At 28.7% G+C, this 19,414-nt stretch overlaps 1 protein-coding gene across 3 annotated transcripts in view; it reads right to left on the bottom strand.

Annotated features, from left to right (window-relative positions):
- Nucleotides 1-19,204, bottom strand: part of LOC129921025 (sodium channel protein 60E) — a 264,152-nt gene extending 244,948 nt beyond the window's left edge. For all 3 annotated transcript variants that reach the window (XM_056002640.1, XM_056002642.1, XM_056002641.1), the window contains exon 1: nt 19,057-19,204. The gene's annotated coding sequence lies outside the window, so the exon portion shown is untranslated. The remainder of the gene's footprint in view (nt 1-19,056) is intronic.
- Between the last annotated feature and the right edge of the window lie 210 nt (nt 19,205-19,414).

Raw genomic sequence — 19,414 nt, 5'->3', positions numbered from 1 at the left:
AAAGACGGAATTTTTCATAACAATTGGAAGCTTAGTCAATTCTTCGTAAGAGTCAGTAGTCAATACCTAGCTACCCCTGAAAAAAGACTGAATTTGAACTTAGACCTTGTGCATGGTAATCCATCGAAGATATCATTGCGCCAGTCGATACTACTCCACCAACTGCTACTATTCTGTTTAACCATATTTGCCATATTTGTACTTAAAGTTTCCGACCGCACTTGGACAGATTACATAAGTCGATAAGTTTCAGTATTATATTTTTGTAATGCGATTTTACTTACTGAGTCACTGGGGCGTATGAGTAACTTTTTCTTTTTTTTTTCAATCCAACAATTTTGATGATATTATTCCGGAGAAAACAATCAAACCAATTGATTTACTATAGCTATTGGAAATTTTCTGAATTCATAAATTTGGTCATTCGAAATTTCGCATTATGGGATCTACACTAATATATTGTACATTGGACTGTCACAGGTTTGTTAAAATATCAATTAAAAAAATGCATTTGAAAAAAAAAAAAAATAATATTTGTTGCAAATACAAAAAAATGCTTTAAAAAACATATAGTGTTGCAAATAAAAAAATTATTAATTATTTTTACCACAATATTAGTCGGATTCAAACACGTACATTCCATTGAAGCAGCAGGGGACACCGATCTGAGGCCCCGGATCCCCCAACGGATCCCAGGGCACGAGACATTATGTAGTTAAAAAACCTATTTATATAAATAAAATATAACTCAGCAACCAGATTTCAAAGAAACTATTGGACTTAAGTTATGAATAGCGCTTAAAGAGGCATTTGTTTAGATATCTATCTCGATGGATTTGGAGGAAATTTTCAAAAATAATTTTTATTTTGGCAAGGATTTTTTTTCTAAAATCCAATTTTTTTTACCCAAAAGCATAGGCCTATTTTTGACTATTTGGTCTTTCATTAGATAAGATACTTTAACTATAATATTAGAGCTAAGGCAAATATATTAAAAAGGCCTGCGAAAGTCCAAACAGTCAAAATTGTATTAGACGAATATTGTGGAAAAAAAATATTCAATGCACATACTTTTAAATTAAATTTTTTTAATGCAAAATTTTATTTATTTGAAATAAATATGTATTTTTTTTTAATTTTTAATGCAATGTAAAAATAAATAAAATTTCAAACCTATTCCCTACTGCACCAACCACTTTGCATTATGCAACTTTGCACTTAAACTTTGCAAATTTTGTTGCACCAAACTCCAATTTGCAAAGAGGAAATTATTTTTTTGAAAAGTAAAACAAAAATTCCTTCTTTGCTAATTTCGTTGCACCAACCACAAATTTGCAAAGCACAAAGTACTTTCTTGAAAAGCGCAATTTTGCGAATTTGCTGCAAAGTTTTGCAATAATATGCAAAGAGAAAATTTCATTTGCGGATGGCCTTTTCTCCTGTAAAGTTGGGGTATATTAAATGATAATTTAAAATGAATCGCTTTTTGAAGATGAAGATTATAGTAATTTGTAGTTACGTGGAGTGATGTAAAATTAATAATTCATTTTGAATTTAGGAATAATTAACTATTGGGAATATTTAACTATGGTTAGTATGAGAAAACAAGTTGAAGAATAATGCCAATTCTATTATTATAACCAAAAATCATGTTTTTATTCAAAATAAATTTTTTCCACTCATAAAATTTCAAAAATTCTATTTCAATTTATTTTTTCCACTGATTAATAAAAGAAATAAAAATGTTTGAATTGTCTTGAAAACCAAACTATTTGACACTTCAAAAGGAGTTTAGGTACCTACGATATGTTCAGCTGTCAAATAATTCCAAATTGTAACTAAACAAAAGACCATAGTTCGATATTATAAACATAAGAAAACATAATAGTAAATATAAAAATAAGCAAAGCAACAGTCTAATTATCTAAAACTAAAAAATAACAAATGATAAAGTAAAGTATAATAAAATATCAAAAGAAGTCGTTGTTTCAGTAAAAAAAAAATATTTCAACCTTTTTTAACAACGAAAAGAAGTTGAAACTATTTATTGCTTACTTTGCAAATTTTCAAATCACGCAAAGTTCCACTTTTTGCTTTGCAAAAAAAAAAACATACGAAATTGCAAAGTGGGGAACTTTTGATTTTTGGTGAAACACTTTTCAATTTTACTTTGCGGAAAAGTATTATTTAGCAAAATGCTAAGTTCAAAGTGGTTGGTGCAATAGGGCCCTGGACTGTCGCTTAACATAAATCCCCAAAAATCCTTTTTTTTTTTAACCATTTACTCCTTTAGATACCTAACCTTAAAAAATATTGTATCTTCAACAAAAACTGTTGTTGTGATGAAATTTTGTAAAAAAGTAATGATTTGCAAACATGCACTACAAAATTATATCTTGCAAGAAAAGAGGCATTCATTTCAATGTTAAATTTCGCCATTGTACCTACTTTTTTACAAATCAGAGCCAAAACAAGTTTAACACTTTAATTCCCGCTTGAAATAACACTGGTCGGCAAAAAAACAAAAAAAGTCGGGAGCAAGAACTCTGTAAGGTGATTTTAATAAACTTTAATAAACTTGAGTGTGCTGAATTCAAAACAGTTTACAGATTTTTTCCATCACGTCTAGTTTTTGAGCTCTGCTCATCACAATTTTAGCTATAAAGTCCAAAAAAAATAATTTTAAATGAAATGTTTTTTGTTATTTGACCTAAAAATATTATTTTTCCGTAATATTTTGCTATTTTTTCAACCGAATCAGGAGTCAAAAACTGAAATTTACTTCAAATCTGCTTCAAAAACCATAAGTTACCTTAACCACCAAGATTTTGAGAAATCATACCTTTCTATACCAAATATCTTTTAGAAAAGAACAATTTTTAAAATAAAAATAAACGTACTTAAGACTATAAAATATGGCTTTTGAATATTGCATATGTAGTTTTGCGAGAAAAAAATTTAACGGTGATGAAATTCAACGCCAAAAGTACTACAAAAACGCATTTTTGACCTATTAATATTAAAGTATCTCGAAAACTTGACGTACTAGTGAAATTTTGACTTCAGATTCGGAATCAGCACACAAAAGTCCTTTAGAAAAGTAAGGTTTGGTTCAAGCTGCATTTTCGTTGCCGACCAGTGTAATTATTATTATGTATCATTGTGTCAAAATATATTTATTCTAATGATTGTACTTTTAGGCCTTATTTTGATTTTATGTAAATATAAGAACGATACTATCATTATTTTCAACCTCATTTCTATCTTTATTATTATAGCCTTTTTTTTGGTGTCTTAAGAATTTTAAAATAAAACACTTAATCCTTCTATTTAACACAGTAATTAAAAATTCTTCTATCTTATTACGGATTTTCGTTATAATTATATTCACTACCTAATCAGCTTAACCAACATTTCTTTATAAAACATAAAATGTCTACCCAATATTTCTTTAGGCCACAGAAATAAGTAAAAAAAAAAAAAAATTAAATCCATTTGCTTTTAGGATTAAAAATGACATCTATCCACTCTCCGAAATGAGGTCCCTCCACAAAGAATAAAGTCTCTTTCGTTCTCTCTAAATTTATATATATATTATATATATTGAGAACATAGCAACTAAAAGCAATTAAACCCGTTCCTGATTAATTATTCAAGCCACTACTCATTTACCTTGCATTGTTTTGTGAATATTTTATCAGAAACGCGACAGAGTGCTTTGGCATCCCACTGGGGTAATAAGGATATTCCCACTGCCGTGATTAAATCCTTATGTTAAGCTTACTGACGACCAACCGACGACGGACGCGGCGAAAGAGAGCAACAGAGTGTTTTCCTTGTTGGGTTTGGTTTTAGCTTTGCCACAACTCAGTCTAAGTTTAACCGCACCTCTCTGACACCTGCTACTTACGAGTTAAGGTACTAAATTGTACTAGAATACCCAGAGTAGCTTTGGTCGTAAATAACAAACAAAACATAAATCTCAAACTCCGCGTAACAATATAATAGTGACGCACGTACAATACACATACACACGCATAAAACAAATACAATCGCAAAGTGAAATTTATTTGTGTGGCAAGGTTGTAAGACTTTGCTGTAAATATTTGCTAGCTTGTAGAAATAGACCAAGGTAATTTCCCATTGAAGTTGTACCAATAGGGAAATTTATGAACCTTGGGAAATTTCTCAAAAAAAAATTTATTTCCTCTCAAAAATCTAATTTTTAAAGAAAAATCATACAAAGCTCAAGGAAAAACAATTATATTTCATCGTCCTTGTCATTTTCAGGACGAATTAGATTGTGTCCCCTTTTTCTTTCTGCAACTCCATAAATTGCCTTTAGCAAATAAAATTACAACAAAAAAGCACTAACCTGGACTTTCCTTTTCTAAATTATGTAATAAGCCAAAGGATAATCTAAGTAACGGAAGTTTTGTGTGCTTCATTTCCTGTTCTGATTTTTGTATCCTTTTTTGGCGTCAGACCAGAGCAATGCGAATCGTCATATAATAGCCATCGTCGTCGTCGTTGGTTGTCGGTCGGTTTGTGATGGGTATATATTCTTTTTTTATTTTTGTTCACAGGAAGACAACATCACAAGGTTAACTCGGCAATCCTTGCGTGAAACTAACCTCTGCCATTTTTTTTTTTTTTATTTTTGGCACACAAATCCAACCATAAAGGCACACACGAATAAATGAATGAATTAGATCCTTTTCCACGGGCTAGATGATGGTATATATGGTGGCCTAGTCGTAGTCATGATGGCAAAAAGAAACAGAAAGGACCGACGAAAACAGTTATCCTTTGATGCGAGGCGGCGGCGGCGTTGTGGCAGAGGGAAGAGAATTGTATTCGTGCGGCTGCCGTTGCGCATCCTTTGACGGTATCTACGATTCATTCGAGCATTCAGAAACACATTCATACCGAGGAGAATGTTGAATACAAATTTGTCCTCCCTTTCATAGCCCACAGAAAAATACAGTGAGGAGGTAAAAAAAAAGGCACACTCGCACATGAACCATTGGTTCAGCCCTGCGGAGTGAAAAGTGCACAGCTTTGGTTTTGCTTTGCTTTTGCGTTAAAGCAAGCAACGCAGAGGACCTGAGCTGCGAGAACTGAGAGTTCAAGGAATATACTTTTTCTATTTTATATTATTTTTTTATACTGAATTAAGTTTTTTGTGATTCCGCACAATTTTCACGGAAAGGAAAGGAAGTTTTCCTGCTGTGTCGCCTTCTTGGTTCTGTTTGTTCTGTATTTTTTTGTGTATCTGTGAGTGAAAGTCTTACACTTAAAAAAGGCTCATCTACGCGAGTACCTCTCCTATATTCTGTTTGAATGTGACTAGGAATAAGGATTTTCGAGGTTTTTTTTTTTGTGTGTAATGGAATTCGTGCTTCTATTTGCCTATTTTTGCTGCTTTGCTGGAGGATGTCAATCGGCTTATCCACTGTGTTATATAGTCATTCGCCTTGTCATGAAGATAAACATCTCTATGGATGTTGGTTTGGTCTTGGTATAGCTTTCTAGTTGCGAACACACCTTTTGTGGTGTTTCATTTTGTTGTTGTTGTATATATTTTTCTTTGATAAAAACTATTTCGTGACCGAAACTTGAAAGTAGACTGCTCCTGTTTTGTCTGGATTGTAGATTTAGGGAATTATGCATGTTAAAGTGCTCGCCTTTTGAATAATGTTTTCCGGGTTATGACCTGCGATTTGGCATAATTAATGAATGAATTTTGTTAGAAGGATATATAAACTCTATGTGAAATGGAAAAATTATTTGGTATTCTCTTTTGTTGGTATATATTTATGTCTTGGAGGCTTTTGCATTAGGTTTATATATTTTTTTTATTTTTATTTTGAGGGGGCTTTTTGTTATGGTAAAATGTAGGCGTAATGGAAAAAGAAATATTATGACAAACTGAGAAGAGATTGTCAAGGAAAAATTAAAAAAAAAAAAAAAAAAAACAGGTATCATGATGATGGAATGTCACTTGAAAAAATAGAGAATTTATCTTGGTTGATCTACTAGCATTAGTTGGGGCCTGAGTTTGTGAGAATTTAGTTTTTTTTTTCTTATGCTTAGGGTTTTAATATTCATATTTAATAAAAAAAAATATGCTTGGAGCTAAGTTTTTTTCTTTTTACTTGCGATATAGGTACTATAGGGCAAGTTTAGGATCGAACTCGAGATAACAATTTTACATGACATTGCTGGAGAATGCCAAAAAAGTGGGCCTGGCAATTCTGTCTGTCTGTATGTCTGTCTGTATCTATCTGGAGCCTAAACAAGTGAAGTGATTTTCTTCAAACTTTTTTTTTTTATTGCCAAAACTTTTTTTTTTGAAAATCAATTTTTTGAAAACGGATTAATGAAAAATTTTGAAATTTAGTTTTTACGTGTAAATTAATTATTTCTTCAAAATGGCATAATAACTATTTTTTTGAAAAATGTTAGAAATTTTTTATAGGTACCTATATAAAAAATTATTTTTCAAAAAAACCGCTCCTACGATTTTCGAAAAATTTTTTCAAAAAATACCTTTTTATACAAGTAAAAAATGGCATACTTGTTTTTTTTTTTTTAATCATTTAAAACGGTGTTTAATTAATTATAAAAACAGATTTTATGTTTATACACTACCTATGAAATTTCTTGAAAATCTCAAATTTTTCCTAATTTTCTTGAATAAAAAGCTTTAACATTAGAGTTACTTTAAGCATAAGAGCAAGTACGTGCGACCCCAGTCGTGCATTTTATTTAATTTTAAATTTAGTCACAATTGAAAGTTTTTTTATTCTTTCAAGCCTTGAATAATAGACAATTAACTGTGATTTTTTTATTTCACATTATTTCTTTTTAAAATATTATTTTTATGCTTTTCTGATGACTTTCTTATTTGAAAATATTGAAGGAGGCTAACTTTTCACAAGGGGATAGTATTTTTGCTTTAGCCTGATTTTTTAATTTAAAAAAGACTATGCGACGGTTAAACTTCATAACCTCGTAAGTCGTTTTTGCAAGTTTTTCAGAAATCAAAAAACAATATGTTGTGTTTCTTGTTTTTGTATGGGATATATCAATACGAGCTTTTGAATTTCGTCATTCCTGAAAAATATTCAAAACAACATTGTTGAACTGAATATACCAAAAGATAGCTCTGAATTTTCTGAATTGTTTGCAATAATAATATTTTTTTCGAATTTTTTGACTTACGAGGTTATGAAGTTTAACCGTCGTATGTCTTCTTTTTTATTTTAAATAGGGATTTTTAGTTTCAAGATTTAAAATTTTTAGATTTATTAATTCACAAAATATTTAAAGCAGAATTTAGCCTTTTAAAAAACTTATTGATTTTTTAGAAAAACGAGTAGTACCAAAAACTCCCAAGTTAACAAAAAAGAGATCTTTTGAGAACTAAGTGCCAGTTTTCAAAATTTTGTACCTCTTTATCTGACTAACAGCATTTTAATACTTTAAGATAAGTTATTATTCATTTATAAATAATTAAATAAAACTACTAATTACAAGTAAAATACAATTAAAAAAAAATATCCATATTACAAAAAAGAAAAACATATACGCCCGAGTGTCTATATAAAGAAATAACAAAGATTTTTTGCTCTCCTGTAGATGAAAAAAAAAAACTAATACAAATTCAAAAGATCACATCTCTATGAATACCAATTTTTAACCCATAAAACCTTAGTTTAAAAAAAAAGTGACATTAAAAAAAATCATCGCATATGTTTGCCCGACTGTGAAAATGTTTACTTTAACGCAAAATGATCTAACCTTTTGTATGTAAATTTGTAAAAAATTGTATTTTATTTTTATAAAAACAAATTGTATGCGCTGTTGTGTTCAAGACATAAAAACGATAAATAGTTATGTCAAGTATTTTGGTATACCTACACAAACCATTAAAAATAAGAAAAAGGAAAACAAAAATAACTTTTTTAAAGTGAATCCTTTACCCAAAACGGTTACAACATTAAATTTTTGGGCTCTCGTAAATCCTACCGGAGATTTTTTTTTGTATAGGTATAAAAAAGGGACACAAACATTTTTGCTCAAAATTAGAAAAAACGCAAACAAAAAAATAAAGCAGAAATGTTAGAAATGCACCAGACAGCTATTAAAAGATATCGGAAAATAATATGAAAATAATATGGGCAGAAAATGACATACAAACACAAATTTCGTCCCGGTGAAGCTCATTCGGACTAGTCAGTTGACTTATCGTGAGACATCTTGTCAATATGCAAATTTTGTTTATATTCAGCTCAACTTACATAGATTTTGTGAACTATATCCAGTAAGATTAAAATTTTAATCATTAAAACTGGAAAGGTTTTTGCCCGTTGCCTGGCTAGTTAATAAAGAAGAAGATTGGTTTTATGATACAAATTCTATATACTACTGAAATAAACCAGTAAAGTAGAAAAAAGGACTATATTTGTAATATGAAACCAATCTCCTTTTTTCCGATTTTTTTTACCACTTTTGATTTGGTGAGTTATAGAATGAAAAATCGATCACAAAAAAATACTTGAAGCATAATGAATGTTAATTCTTTAAAAAGTTGATTCTTTTCTTTGCCTCATTTGACTGTACAAAAAAAAAGGAATATTTAAATTTTAAACAAATAAAAAAAGAGAAAATTAAGAAAATTGTTATTCTTGAATACCTATCTTTTACTATGGTATGATGATGATTGTAAATAAAGACGTGCACGAGGATAGGCTCCGTGAAGCCAGGACTGCGACCTCAAAATTTTTGAACAAAATTTATCTAATTCGTTTGTCCACCGTTTGTCCATTTTTGTCCACCCAAAATTTTCGTTTGTCCACCCTTCAAAAAAATTTTAGAGCAAATTCTTTTTTTTTTATAGGAAGTCTGAAAAATGAAAAATCGTCTAAAACGCTCAAATTTTGAGATAGACGTATAAAACTAACTGCAATCGTTTGTCCACCTCGAGTTCTATAAACATACCAAATATAATCGTTTTTCCACCCCCCGTTTAGGAGCAATTCAAAAAACAAATTTTGCACTGAAAATTTTAAACTCCCCTAAAATCCCCAAAAATTAATTTTTTTCAAAATTTCAAAATGGTGTCGTTTGTCCACCTCGAGTTCTTTACGTATACCAAAAATCATCGTTTGTCCACCCTCTGTTTAGGAGATATTCCAAACGAATTAGACAAATTTGGTTCAAAAAATTTGAGGTCGCAGTTCTGGCTTCACGGAGCCCACGAGCATAAGCTTGGCAATATCTGTCAACATGTGCAATGTACATACATATATGTGCCCTTGATTATGAAAGTGGACTAAGTAATAATTTTCTAAATAATAATTTTCTTATAACGATTTAATTATATTTATTTTATGAAATCACTAGAGGAGCAATAAAGAAGTTTATTTACTGCAATTTTGCGTTCAAATAAACTTTACCCCTTAATTAATAATTATTTTTAGGCTAGATTTGATGCCATTTTTAGGAGTGACTTAGTCCACTTTCATAATTAAGGGCACATATATGGAAACGTAAAAAAAAATTTAAAAAAAAAATAAATAAAAAAGTACGTATACGCCCGAGTGTACATTTCAAATTAAATACCACGATCACTACAAGGATATTGATAATTGAACCATATCATCAAAAGCTGTACTAATTAATTGGTGTCTCTCTGATAGCCTATTTTTTTTTTAATCATCGAAGGTTTTTAGATAAAAAAATATAAAACATACAAATTCGAAACAATTTTTTTTTTTAAATGACAAATTGCCTGTTACATAAAATCTTTTAGTTATAAATGATATATAAATGTCAAAACGTCAGAAATGCATCAAAAGAATAATCCCGTTATCAAAATAGGAGAAAAGGAAAGTAATTCAATTCTGTTGCACTCCAACGTAACCAAAGCAATGATGTATTTGCAAAATATTTATCTACTTAATGTACTCAATCCATCATTATTTTCTTGAAGACACCTTTTTATGATAATTTTACAAGTTCCAAAAGCATATCGTCATAAAATTAACTCTTTTTTCTTGTAAAATTGGACAGGCACCTCTTTGTAAATGTTTTTAAATAAAACAAATAATGGTGTTCGCTTCAGTATTGAAAATTACCTTAAAATTTTTTCAAGCAATATAATAGTTGATGCAATTTTTATTATTCAAAACCAGGGATTTAGATAAATTTATTGTAAACTGTTCATGTTCACCCCAGACTGCTTGAAGCTCAAATTTAAAAATTATATTTAAATCAATATTTGTATATAAAATACTTAGCTTTCATTAGCCTTTTATTTAAACTTGATCGATAAAATTTACAACCACAACATTAAAAAAAAAAATACCAACTCCCTCACAACAAACATTAATTTTAGATTTCCTAAATGTTATATCCCTAAATGGATAGTTTTGATGACCATTAGCTAACTAAGCACAATGGTAAATAAATACCTGAGAATGTTTACCCATGCTTTCTTGAAAACACCTTTCCTCTTTCTTATTCTTCTTCTTCTTCAAAAAAAAATTTACTAAGTCCTTTCTTTTTGAGTGTCAAAAAGTGGCCAAGTGAGAATACCTACCAACAACAAAAAAAAAAATAAAATAAAACCAAATGACCAACAATAAACTAACAAATGTCCTACATAATACCAAACTCTACCAACAGGCGCATTGTATATCTGTTGCTAAATAAATAATTCCATCAACAAACAAAGTCGTTGTTGTCGCCACACCAATCCCAGAGGCTCAATTTGCCTTGTTGTCCGTCTCTTAACTATTATATTGAAGGATCAACACACATACATACGAGTCTAGAGTATACCAACTAAAAAACATTCATTTTCCTTCATAGACAAAAACACACATAATCTAACTTAACTTGTTTCTTTAGATTTGTTGAAGCTGATTTCATGTCCTTCTTCCTTCGTCCTTGTTCGTGTCAAATGGTATCGATTAATAAATCAACAGAAGGGTTTAATATCTAAATCAAATGTAAGATACCCACCAACGCGTTCCGTCACCACCCCCGACCACGTTGCTACTCTCTACGTCACATGTTAGCTAGTCGAAAAGAAAAAGAATGACGAACAAGGAAATCAATGCGGGCATTTAATCGATTTCACTAGCTTAACAATATAGTTGGTGTATACGATAGAGGTATCCAAGGAGCTTATTGTGTTTCCTGGTTTCACATTTCTTTTTTTCTTGACTTTTGTTGCCTTTCTTCAACTGATTTTAAGCTTCATATCATATTGCGATCCGATGCAAGCAAGGATATCCAATTTAAGTTTCTTTTCTATTATTTTTGTCAGATATTTGTCCATGTCCATGTGTGTGTTAAGATGAGTTGGTTTTAAGGAGGAAGTCTGATGGCTTGATAGTTTTTTTCTTCAGATTTCAATTATCAATACATTTATTCCACCCCTTATATCCGGGTCCGGTATGATGATAAAATATATAAATCCTTTTTAAATATTCATTCATCTTTTGGAATTTAGAAAAGAATTTATTTTTATAGCCCCATGCAAGAGTCCATAAGTGAGCTTTTGGGGTTACCTACCCGCAGGGGTCAGCAGGCCTCGCAGAGATTGAATAAATTTCTACAGGCTATCCTGCCAAAACCTATCCTTGTATTCTCTAAGACTAAGTAGAAATAAAACACGATGTGGGTAAAAAAATTTCCTATAATAGAGGAACTTTTACAATCTTTGTTTAGGGTTACCATCATACGAAATTTTGAAACGGACGGAATTAGATCAGTAGAACATTTATTTCGAGTTAGACACAAACAGGAATGTTTGTATTTCAGCTTTTGAAATTTTACCAAAAGTGAGTGTGAACTGAGAAAAACGAGAGGTAAAATTATATGGAAAATGCTTATTTTTCGCTCTTTTGATTAAAAACTAAAGTTTTTGTAGTGTTAATCTAGAATTTAATCTTCAGGATGACAAAATATGTAAAGGTTACGGAAAAATTGTCTCGAATCCTGAAAAAAATTTTGATGTTGGCAACTCTGTTTTCTTTTTTATATTTTAAAAAAATTCTTTGTTACAAAACATCGTTAGAAATTAATCAGTAAAATAAACAATCTTAAGAAATGAATTTCTTAAAGTAAATTCTGACACCATGGCAACACTAAATACGGCACACAACACAAAGCACATGTGAAGTGGAGATTTATTTTTCCCCATATGGAACTTCATATGTATTTTGTTTTGCATAAAATAATATGTAAATATTTTCTACCTCCTTCTGTGTGCTACCCACAATAAAAAACAGAAGAAGAAAAAATTGAAAAAAAAAACACACACACACAGAAAGAAGAAAAACACGAACATAATTATGTACATCCAAGGACGACGATTTATGCCGGCAAAAGAGAGGAGTGTGTTTATTCCACTCCTGTATGAAAATACTTACCGTAACCGAGCTAAAAATAATGTTAACTGATATTGTATGTGCTCTGGTTGTGCTGTCACGGAGCGGTGGTGGTAGCGGTAAAGAAGGAGCAGTGTGTTATTGTTTTCTTGGTTTGATATTATTTTTTTTTTTTGTATTTTAAATTAACTGAGGTTCATTTCAGATGTGACCGAATATAATATTTTTTTTTTTTTAAGTATAAATAGCATTTAACGGACTAAGGTTTATTTTGAAAATGGTTTAGTAGGTAAATAGACTCTAAAAAGACGGTTGAAATTTTATGGAAATCTACATTCAAAGTAGTCAAAAGTTTTCTCTTTAATTTTATAATTTTCAATAGTTGGTGGGAAAGTGGCATAATTTGGAATGCAAAAAGGTTTTGAAAACTTAAGTTTTGAATATTCGAGTAGATTTATACCTACGTTAAGTAGATTTACTCAGATGAAATATTATTTAAGAAGATTTAAGTAACTTTATGATCAATTTACATATTAATATTTTAATTTGTTAGCTCACATAGGTACCTACCATACACACATGCATTCTAACATAAAAAGTTCATACCTGGTGAATGTGAACTTTTGAGCACGTGTAAAGGATTTTAAGAAGGATTTCTTTGCTATTAATGATTATGATTATGGAGTCGTTCATAAAGTAAATGTTCACTTTCAGAAAAGGGGATTCTTGTGTTGGAAATAAGAAAGTAGAAGATAAGAACGATGTTGATGGAGCGAAAATTTAACAATTATAGGAAAAGTTATTTCCCTGTCACTTATAATTGTACGAGGGTTAGAATTTTTTATAAAGTTGGGAGTAAAGTATGTTACAACATTTTGCTGTTTAAAAAGATATATTCTAGTTAAAAAGATATTTAAAGCATGTTTTATGTTTAAATTATAAGCTTTTTGGTACTGATCTTACATTTAAAATAAAAATTAAATCATCGTAATTGGAATAAAATTGCCAGCCAATATGATGCAAAAACTACGTTAGTCATGTTCCTCAACTTTTATTGATAGTTTTTTTTTCGGAATTTTGATTCTTCTCATATTTTCAAAAAACATTATTTTGTTTATTTTAGAAAAATTAACATTATACAATTTTTAATTTTGTTAACGTTTTTTTTTTTTTTTAATTTCTACGTCTAAAGAGAAAATTAATTTTTCTAAATTTGGCTTTGATGGTTCTTGTATTATGTAGTTTTGATAAAATATAATATTTTAAAACAATAGTATTTTCTTGCCAAATAAATTTCATGAAAATGATATTTTTTTATTAGGTATATTAGAACCCTTTACGTTGGTCTTGATAACGCGGCAGGTTTTATAAAAATGGACCCCAAAAGTAATGATGCAGATTTGTTCGAAATGATCTCAGGATTCCAAATGTGTAAATTTCAAAATCGTACCTGTTCCCTTTTTTGAGTTACCGGCATTTTACATATATACACGTGGGAAACACAAAAAACAAAAGCACATTATAATGTCCTATACGTTTTTGGAAAGCTAAAATATACTCCTTGAATTTGATGATTATTTGAAGTTGATTGAGTAAATAGTTTTTGAGAAATTTAATTTCAAAGTCAAAATTTAAAAAAAAATAATTTTTTGTATTTTTAAGTTAATTTCTTTTTAAATTTGAGTTACAAGGTACAATTTTTTTTTTCAAAATTGAATATTCTATTTAGTTCTTAGTCAAATACTTAAAAATAGATGCAAAAAACTATTCTAGTTTTTCAAAAATGGGAAAAAAGATAGGCACTTTTTTATTGGTTTTATTTGTTCCTAAGGAAAAATTTGTATAATGGTTATTATATGAACAGATTTGTAAGTTCTAATCACACTTAGTGTAACTCAGAATCAACCCCAAGAACGAAGTGGTATTTTGGATCCTTTTTTGAGGTTTTTTTTGTTCATTTTTGCTGTTTTTTTAATGTTTTTTTTTTAGAGTTTTGTATTTTTTTTTTTTTTCATTTTTATATTTTTAAGTTATTTTTATTACGTTCTGAGTATTTCAAGACTATTTTTGAAATGTAAGAGTTATAATGTTACGTATAACAGAAAAATATTCCACATTACATAGATTTCAGGACAGCTAAGGTCCTCAGGGACCACAAAACCTTTTCTCGATTTTCATCGTGAGAGCCTTTTTTCAAGAATCCATGTTGACTTTTCGCGTTAATTTAAAAAAAAGAAGACATCCTGATCAGCATCGTGTTACAGTTACCTTTTTTCCATTTGATTTGAGGTTAATTTTTTTTTATTTGAAAAAAAAAATTAAAAAATGCTAAAAAAAAAATTTGGTGAAAAGATACATTTTTCCTTAATTCTCGAAAACTAAGATACTTTTAAACATGTGGTTTTTGGTTTTTGACTTAAAATCAATGAGAGTATTGATTTGTATAAAAAAAATTTTACCCTTTATTAAAAACAATTGAATAAAATAAACTGAAAAAAAAAAAAATATTTTTTTCTAAAATAATAACTTTAAAACTAAATTTCTCAAAAAATATTTATTCAATCAACTTCATATAAACATCAAATTCAAGGAGTATATTTTAGCTTTTCAAAAAGGTATAGGACATTATAATGTGCTTTTGTTTTTTGTTTAAATTTTTTTTCCAAATTCCCTCTCGCGTGTATATATGTAAAATGTCTGTAACTCAAAAAAGGGATTAGGTACGATTTTGAAATTTACAAATTTTTAATCCTGAGATCATTTCGAACAAATCTGCATCATTACTTTTGGGGTCCATTTTTATAAAACATTTTCAAGACCACCGTGCCTTATTATTCTGACATAAAATAACTAAAAATAGGTCCAAAGATGAAAGATATATATAGGTACATGCATCTTAATACGAACAAATTTAATTAGGTAGGTTCAATTTTTTTTTTATTTTTTTTTATGAATTAAGAGTTTGGAAAAAAATTTTAGAGTTATCTACATCAATTAAAAGATCTTGACTTGGTGAACAGGACGATAAGAATAAGCTCCTCGAGGGCTCATAGCTTAAGTGTGGTCATTGTTTTCAAATATAATTTTTATATTTAAGACAATTTATGAGAAAACTGGTCCTTACAATGCTGCCCATAATCTCGTAAAGACCCTAACTACACTAAATCCACTATCGTAATTTGCATTTAAAAATGAAAAAAATCATTTTCAATTTTCTAACTTATTTAAAGACAAAGGCTAAAAAAATAAATCAGAATAAATCAGAGACAGTGCAGAATGTGCCTTACACTTTTTTCTTTGTTAAAGCCAGGAAATATTTTGGCATAATTTTACTTTAATTTTCTTAAATTTTGGAATTTCTTTGCTTGTTCACAAATATCTTAGTTATGATTTTTAAGAACAATGCGGCAATACCGGTTTATAATTTTAGTTTATTTCATACAGTAGTTTTACATATCCACGCGTCGATTAAAAAAGATAAAAAAAAATCTGCCCTATTCGGTTCGAAAATAATGCCAAATTTAAGATTTAGCTTCTCCGCTATTTATACTTGTGAATTTTAAAATAGTTTTCAAGCTGAAGTGTCATTTTTGGTAGGTACATAAGTATTTTGATTACATATTTAATTAATATATATTGGAAAAACCTTTTTGTTTGCAAAAATAATTTTTTCAGATCCCTGAAGTCAACACTTAAACGTATTGTTTTTTGAAGAAAAGTTTAGTTAGTAAACATTTTCGAGAAGAAAAATCAATGTCAGTAACTAATTTAAAATTTATATTAAAAGACAAAAAGTAATAAAAATTGATCGAAAATGATATTGAGGTCTTCAGATTTTTCCAAAATACCAGTTGAAAACCAAATATTTGGAAAATTTTCAAAATGAAATTTTTAAAAGCTTATAAGCTCACTAGCTAAATGAAAATACAACCAACTGGTTAAGTAATGAGAGATAGTCGTCTTTGCTGGTTATATAAAATGCTTCAAAATTTAAATAGAAATGATATCGAGAAAGATAACCCGACAAACAATTTTGGTTCTATAAAGCTTTACAGATGCAATTGTTAGTAGGGGAGTTTTGATAATGAAATGAAGTGTTCTTTTTATGGAATTTGTTCTGCAAATCCTATCTTTTTTCAGAGCTTCCTATTTCCTTAACAAAAACAAAACGAACTAGGTTACCACCTTAGATAAAAATTCTGCAACAATAGTTAACGGGGCAGATTGCATTTACATAAGACAAGGTTGATAAAAGAATTATTTTCTTAATTGCTGGATTAGAAATGCAATGGTTGAAGATATAGGGAATTACTAATAAATAAAAAGCTAATTTTGACTTAAACTCGATGTTAACTAGAAGGTAAATACAAAATGCTAAACAATTTAACCCTTTCACTAATTAGTTTCTAGTTTTCCATATCGTCTATTACGAAATCAGCTACAAGTGCGAAAATATCAATGAACTGTCAGAATTTCCATCAAAGAATCTACGAGTATCAAAATTCAATTTTTTGTTTTCACGTAAGAGAAAAAATATTTAAATTTTGCTTTTGCTTTTTTTTTAATTTTAAACTCCGTTGTGGTCCATGATGGGTGCAAAAATTATTTTATTTTTGGAGAAAACAAAAAGCATTTTTATAGCCTAAGCTACACTTTAAGACCATAAACACTAACACTAGTTATGGTGTCCTTATTGGGGGGAATCCCTCTGGACGACACCTTTTTCAATATTTTTTGTATAAAAAACTGAAAGCACTTATTGAAATTTGGAAAAAGACAAGATATTACTGACATTATTAAGTATTGAAAATTTTTTTTTTTTGAAATGAAAAAATAACAAAATGGCGGCTCTGGAGCCTTTCAAAGTTGACACAGGTCCAGGAAATCATCTTAAATCAAAAACGAAATTTTTTTCCGATGATATTAGTATGAATTGCATGAACCTAAATTTATTTTTTTTAAATGAAAAATAAAAATTAGAAATAAAAAAAAAAAAAAAACCCATGTTTTTTTTACAAAGAAGTAGTTAAAAATAATATTTACTGTACAAATTTTATTCAACTTTTAGGTTCATGTTGTGGAGTAATTTGCTTCAAATTTCAAGTCTATAGCTTCATTAGTTTTTGAGTTACATTGCACGGCGCGGAAAAAAACTAGTTTCGAAAAAAATGCGTTTAAAGTTTTCGTTTTCGTACTATGGTAGGTTCGGAGCGCATTGGTTTCGGGACTATCTAGGCACTTTTGAGGCTTCATTTAAGGCTAAGACCACTGAAAATAGTTTCTTCGGTTGATAAATAAATTTATTACGCAAAAAAAAAAATAATGCAAAAATAAAAAATTCCGGAGGGATTTCCCCCCTTAGGTCCCTTTCGGACCCAAAAAAAAATATTAAATTAAACAATTTTTAAGATTTCGATGGCTTAATTGAAAGATAATAATTTCTAGTTATTGGATTATTACAAAAAGTTAGTCAAATATCATACCTTTAATTTTTTTTATCGAAAAAGAGACTGAAATTCACATTTTTTTTTTTTTTGCAAAAAATTTTTTTTTTTATATATGGTCATAATTTTGAAAAAAAAGATATAAAAAATGTTATTGCAGAAAGTGTTTTGTTTTTTTGCTTAGAAGAAGTAGCATACATTATAGTTTCATAAAAAGTTATTTTCTCAGTTCTCCGACTTTTTTTGGTGGTCATAAGCTGTGCATGTTACTTACATGTAACATGAGAATAACACACTAGTTTTGCTATTTATTATTTTGGAAAATTACTTTTTGCTATTCATAATTCTTAGTTGTGATGTTTTTGACCCGATAATACTGAAAAAAACATTTTTTAATATTGATTTTCATAGCTTGGGTTCGAAAGGGTTAAAAGTATTGAATTTATTTTTCGATTTTTTGAAATTCAAATTCAAGTTTTTTTTTTTTTATTTTCCTAATTTTTTGAAAAAAACTTGAGTTGTTTTCTATTAATTCCATATTCTGAATAGATCTTTAAAACCTTTATCTGAAATGTGCATCGTGTTTATCTCGAAATATTAATGCTTCAATGCAACCATGTCAAACAATTTTTCATTTATTTTTTTTTTATTTTTTTATTTTCATTTCGTTTTCTCAGCTTTCTTGTGTTGAACATTTTGGACCGAAAATAAACATTTTTTTTTTTTTTTTTGAAAAACAAAAAAACTTTCGTTATTGTTTTGTAATCTGACTTCGTGTCCATAAATGAAATTAATGCTCGACTGTAAACATAGATTTATGTGTATTAAATTTTGACGTATTGCTAACGACTAAACTGGAGATTAAATTTGTTATTGGTATGCGAATTTTCTAAAATCTGCAGACTTTCTTTTTATCTAGGGACCTAGGCTTTAAATTTGATTATTAGTTAGACGCAAAGTCTTTTTTGTAAGAACAAGCTAAAGAATTAATTTCTATGGCATTGCGGTACGCAATACGTTACATGTTACGCAAGTGACTTCAGAAAATTACAAGGCCATCTTGGAGAAGGTTTTGCATATCCGTTAATTTTATATAATCAATGTAAATCTTAACTAACACAAAAGTTAGAAAATGAACTTGATAACAGTAATTATACTAACTAATACTAAATTTTATACCTAAGTTCAAATAAAATTTTACTTACATTTATATAATTCTTATTACACCAATTAGGTATCCACTATATAGTAATAATCCGTTCGATGTCTTAAAATCTAATTAATTTATTATGTTGAAAATTTTGAAATTTTACTTTTTTTTCACTATATTCACAAAATTCACTTATCTATTTATTTTTTTTTATTTATTATTTTTAATTAAATTATTAATTTAATTTAATTTTTATTTTTTAATATTTTCTCTAAACATTTATAAAAACACAACGATTTTATATGATGGAACAATATTTATATATTTTAATATTAATTTTTTTTTTTTATTACTTTCACTATATGGATTTTATTTATAATTTAATAAATTTAACTACATTTAATTTTTTTTTT

The sequence above is a fragment of the Episyrphus balteatus genome, chromosome 1 (genome assembly GCF_945859705.1).
Source record: "Episyrphus balteatus chromosome 1, idEpiBalt1.1, whole genome shotgun sequence".
NCBI lineage: Eukaryota > Metazoa > Arthropoda > Insecta > Diptera > Syrphidae > Episyrphus > Episyrphus balteatus.
This window is presented reverse-complemented; position numbering and strand designations above follow the sequence as displayed.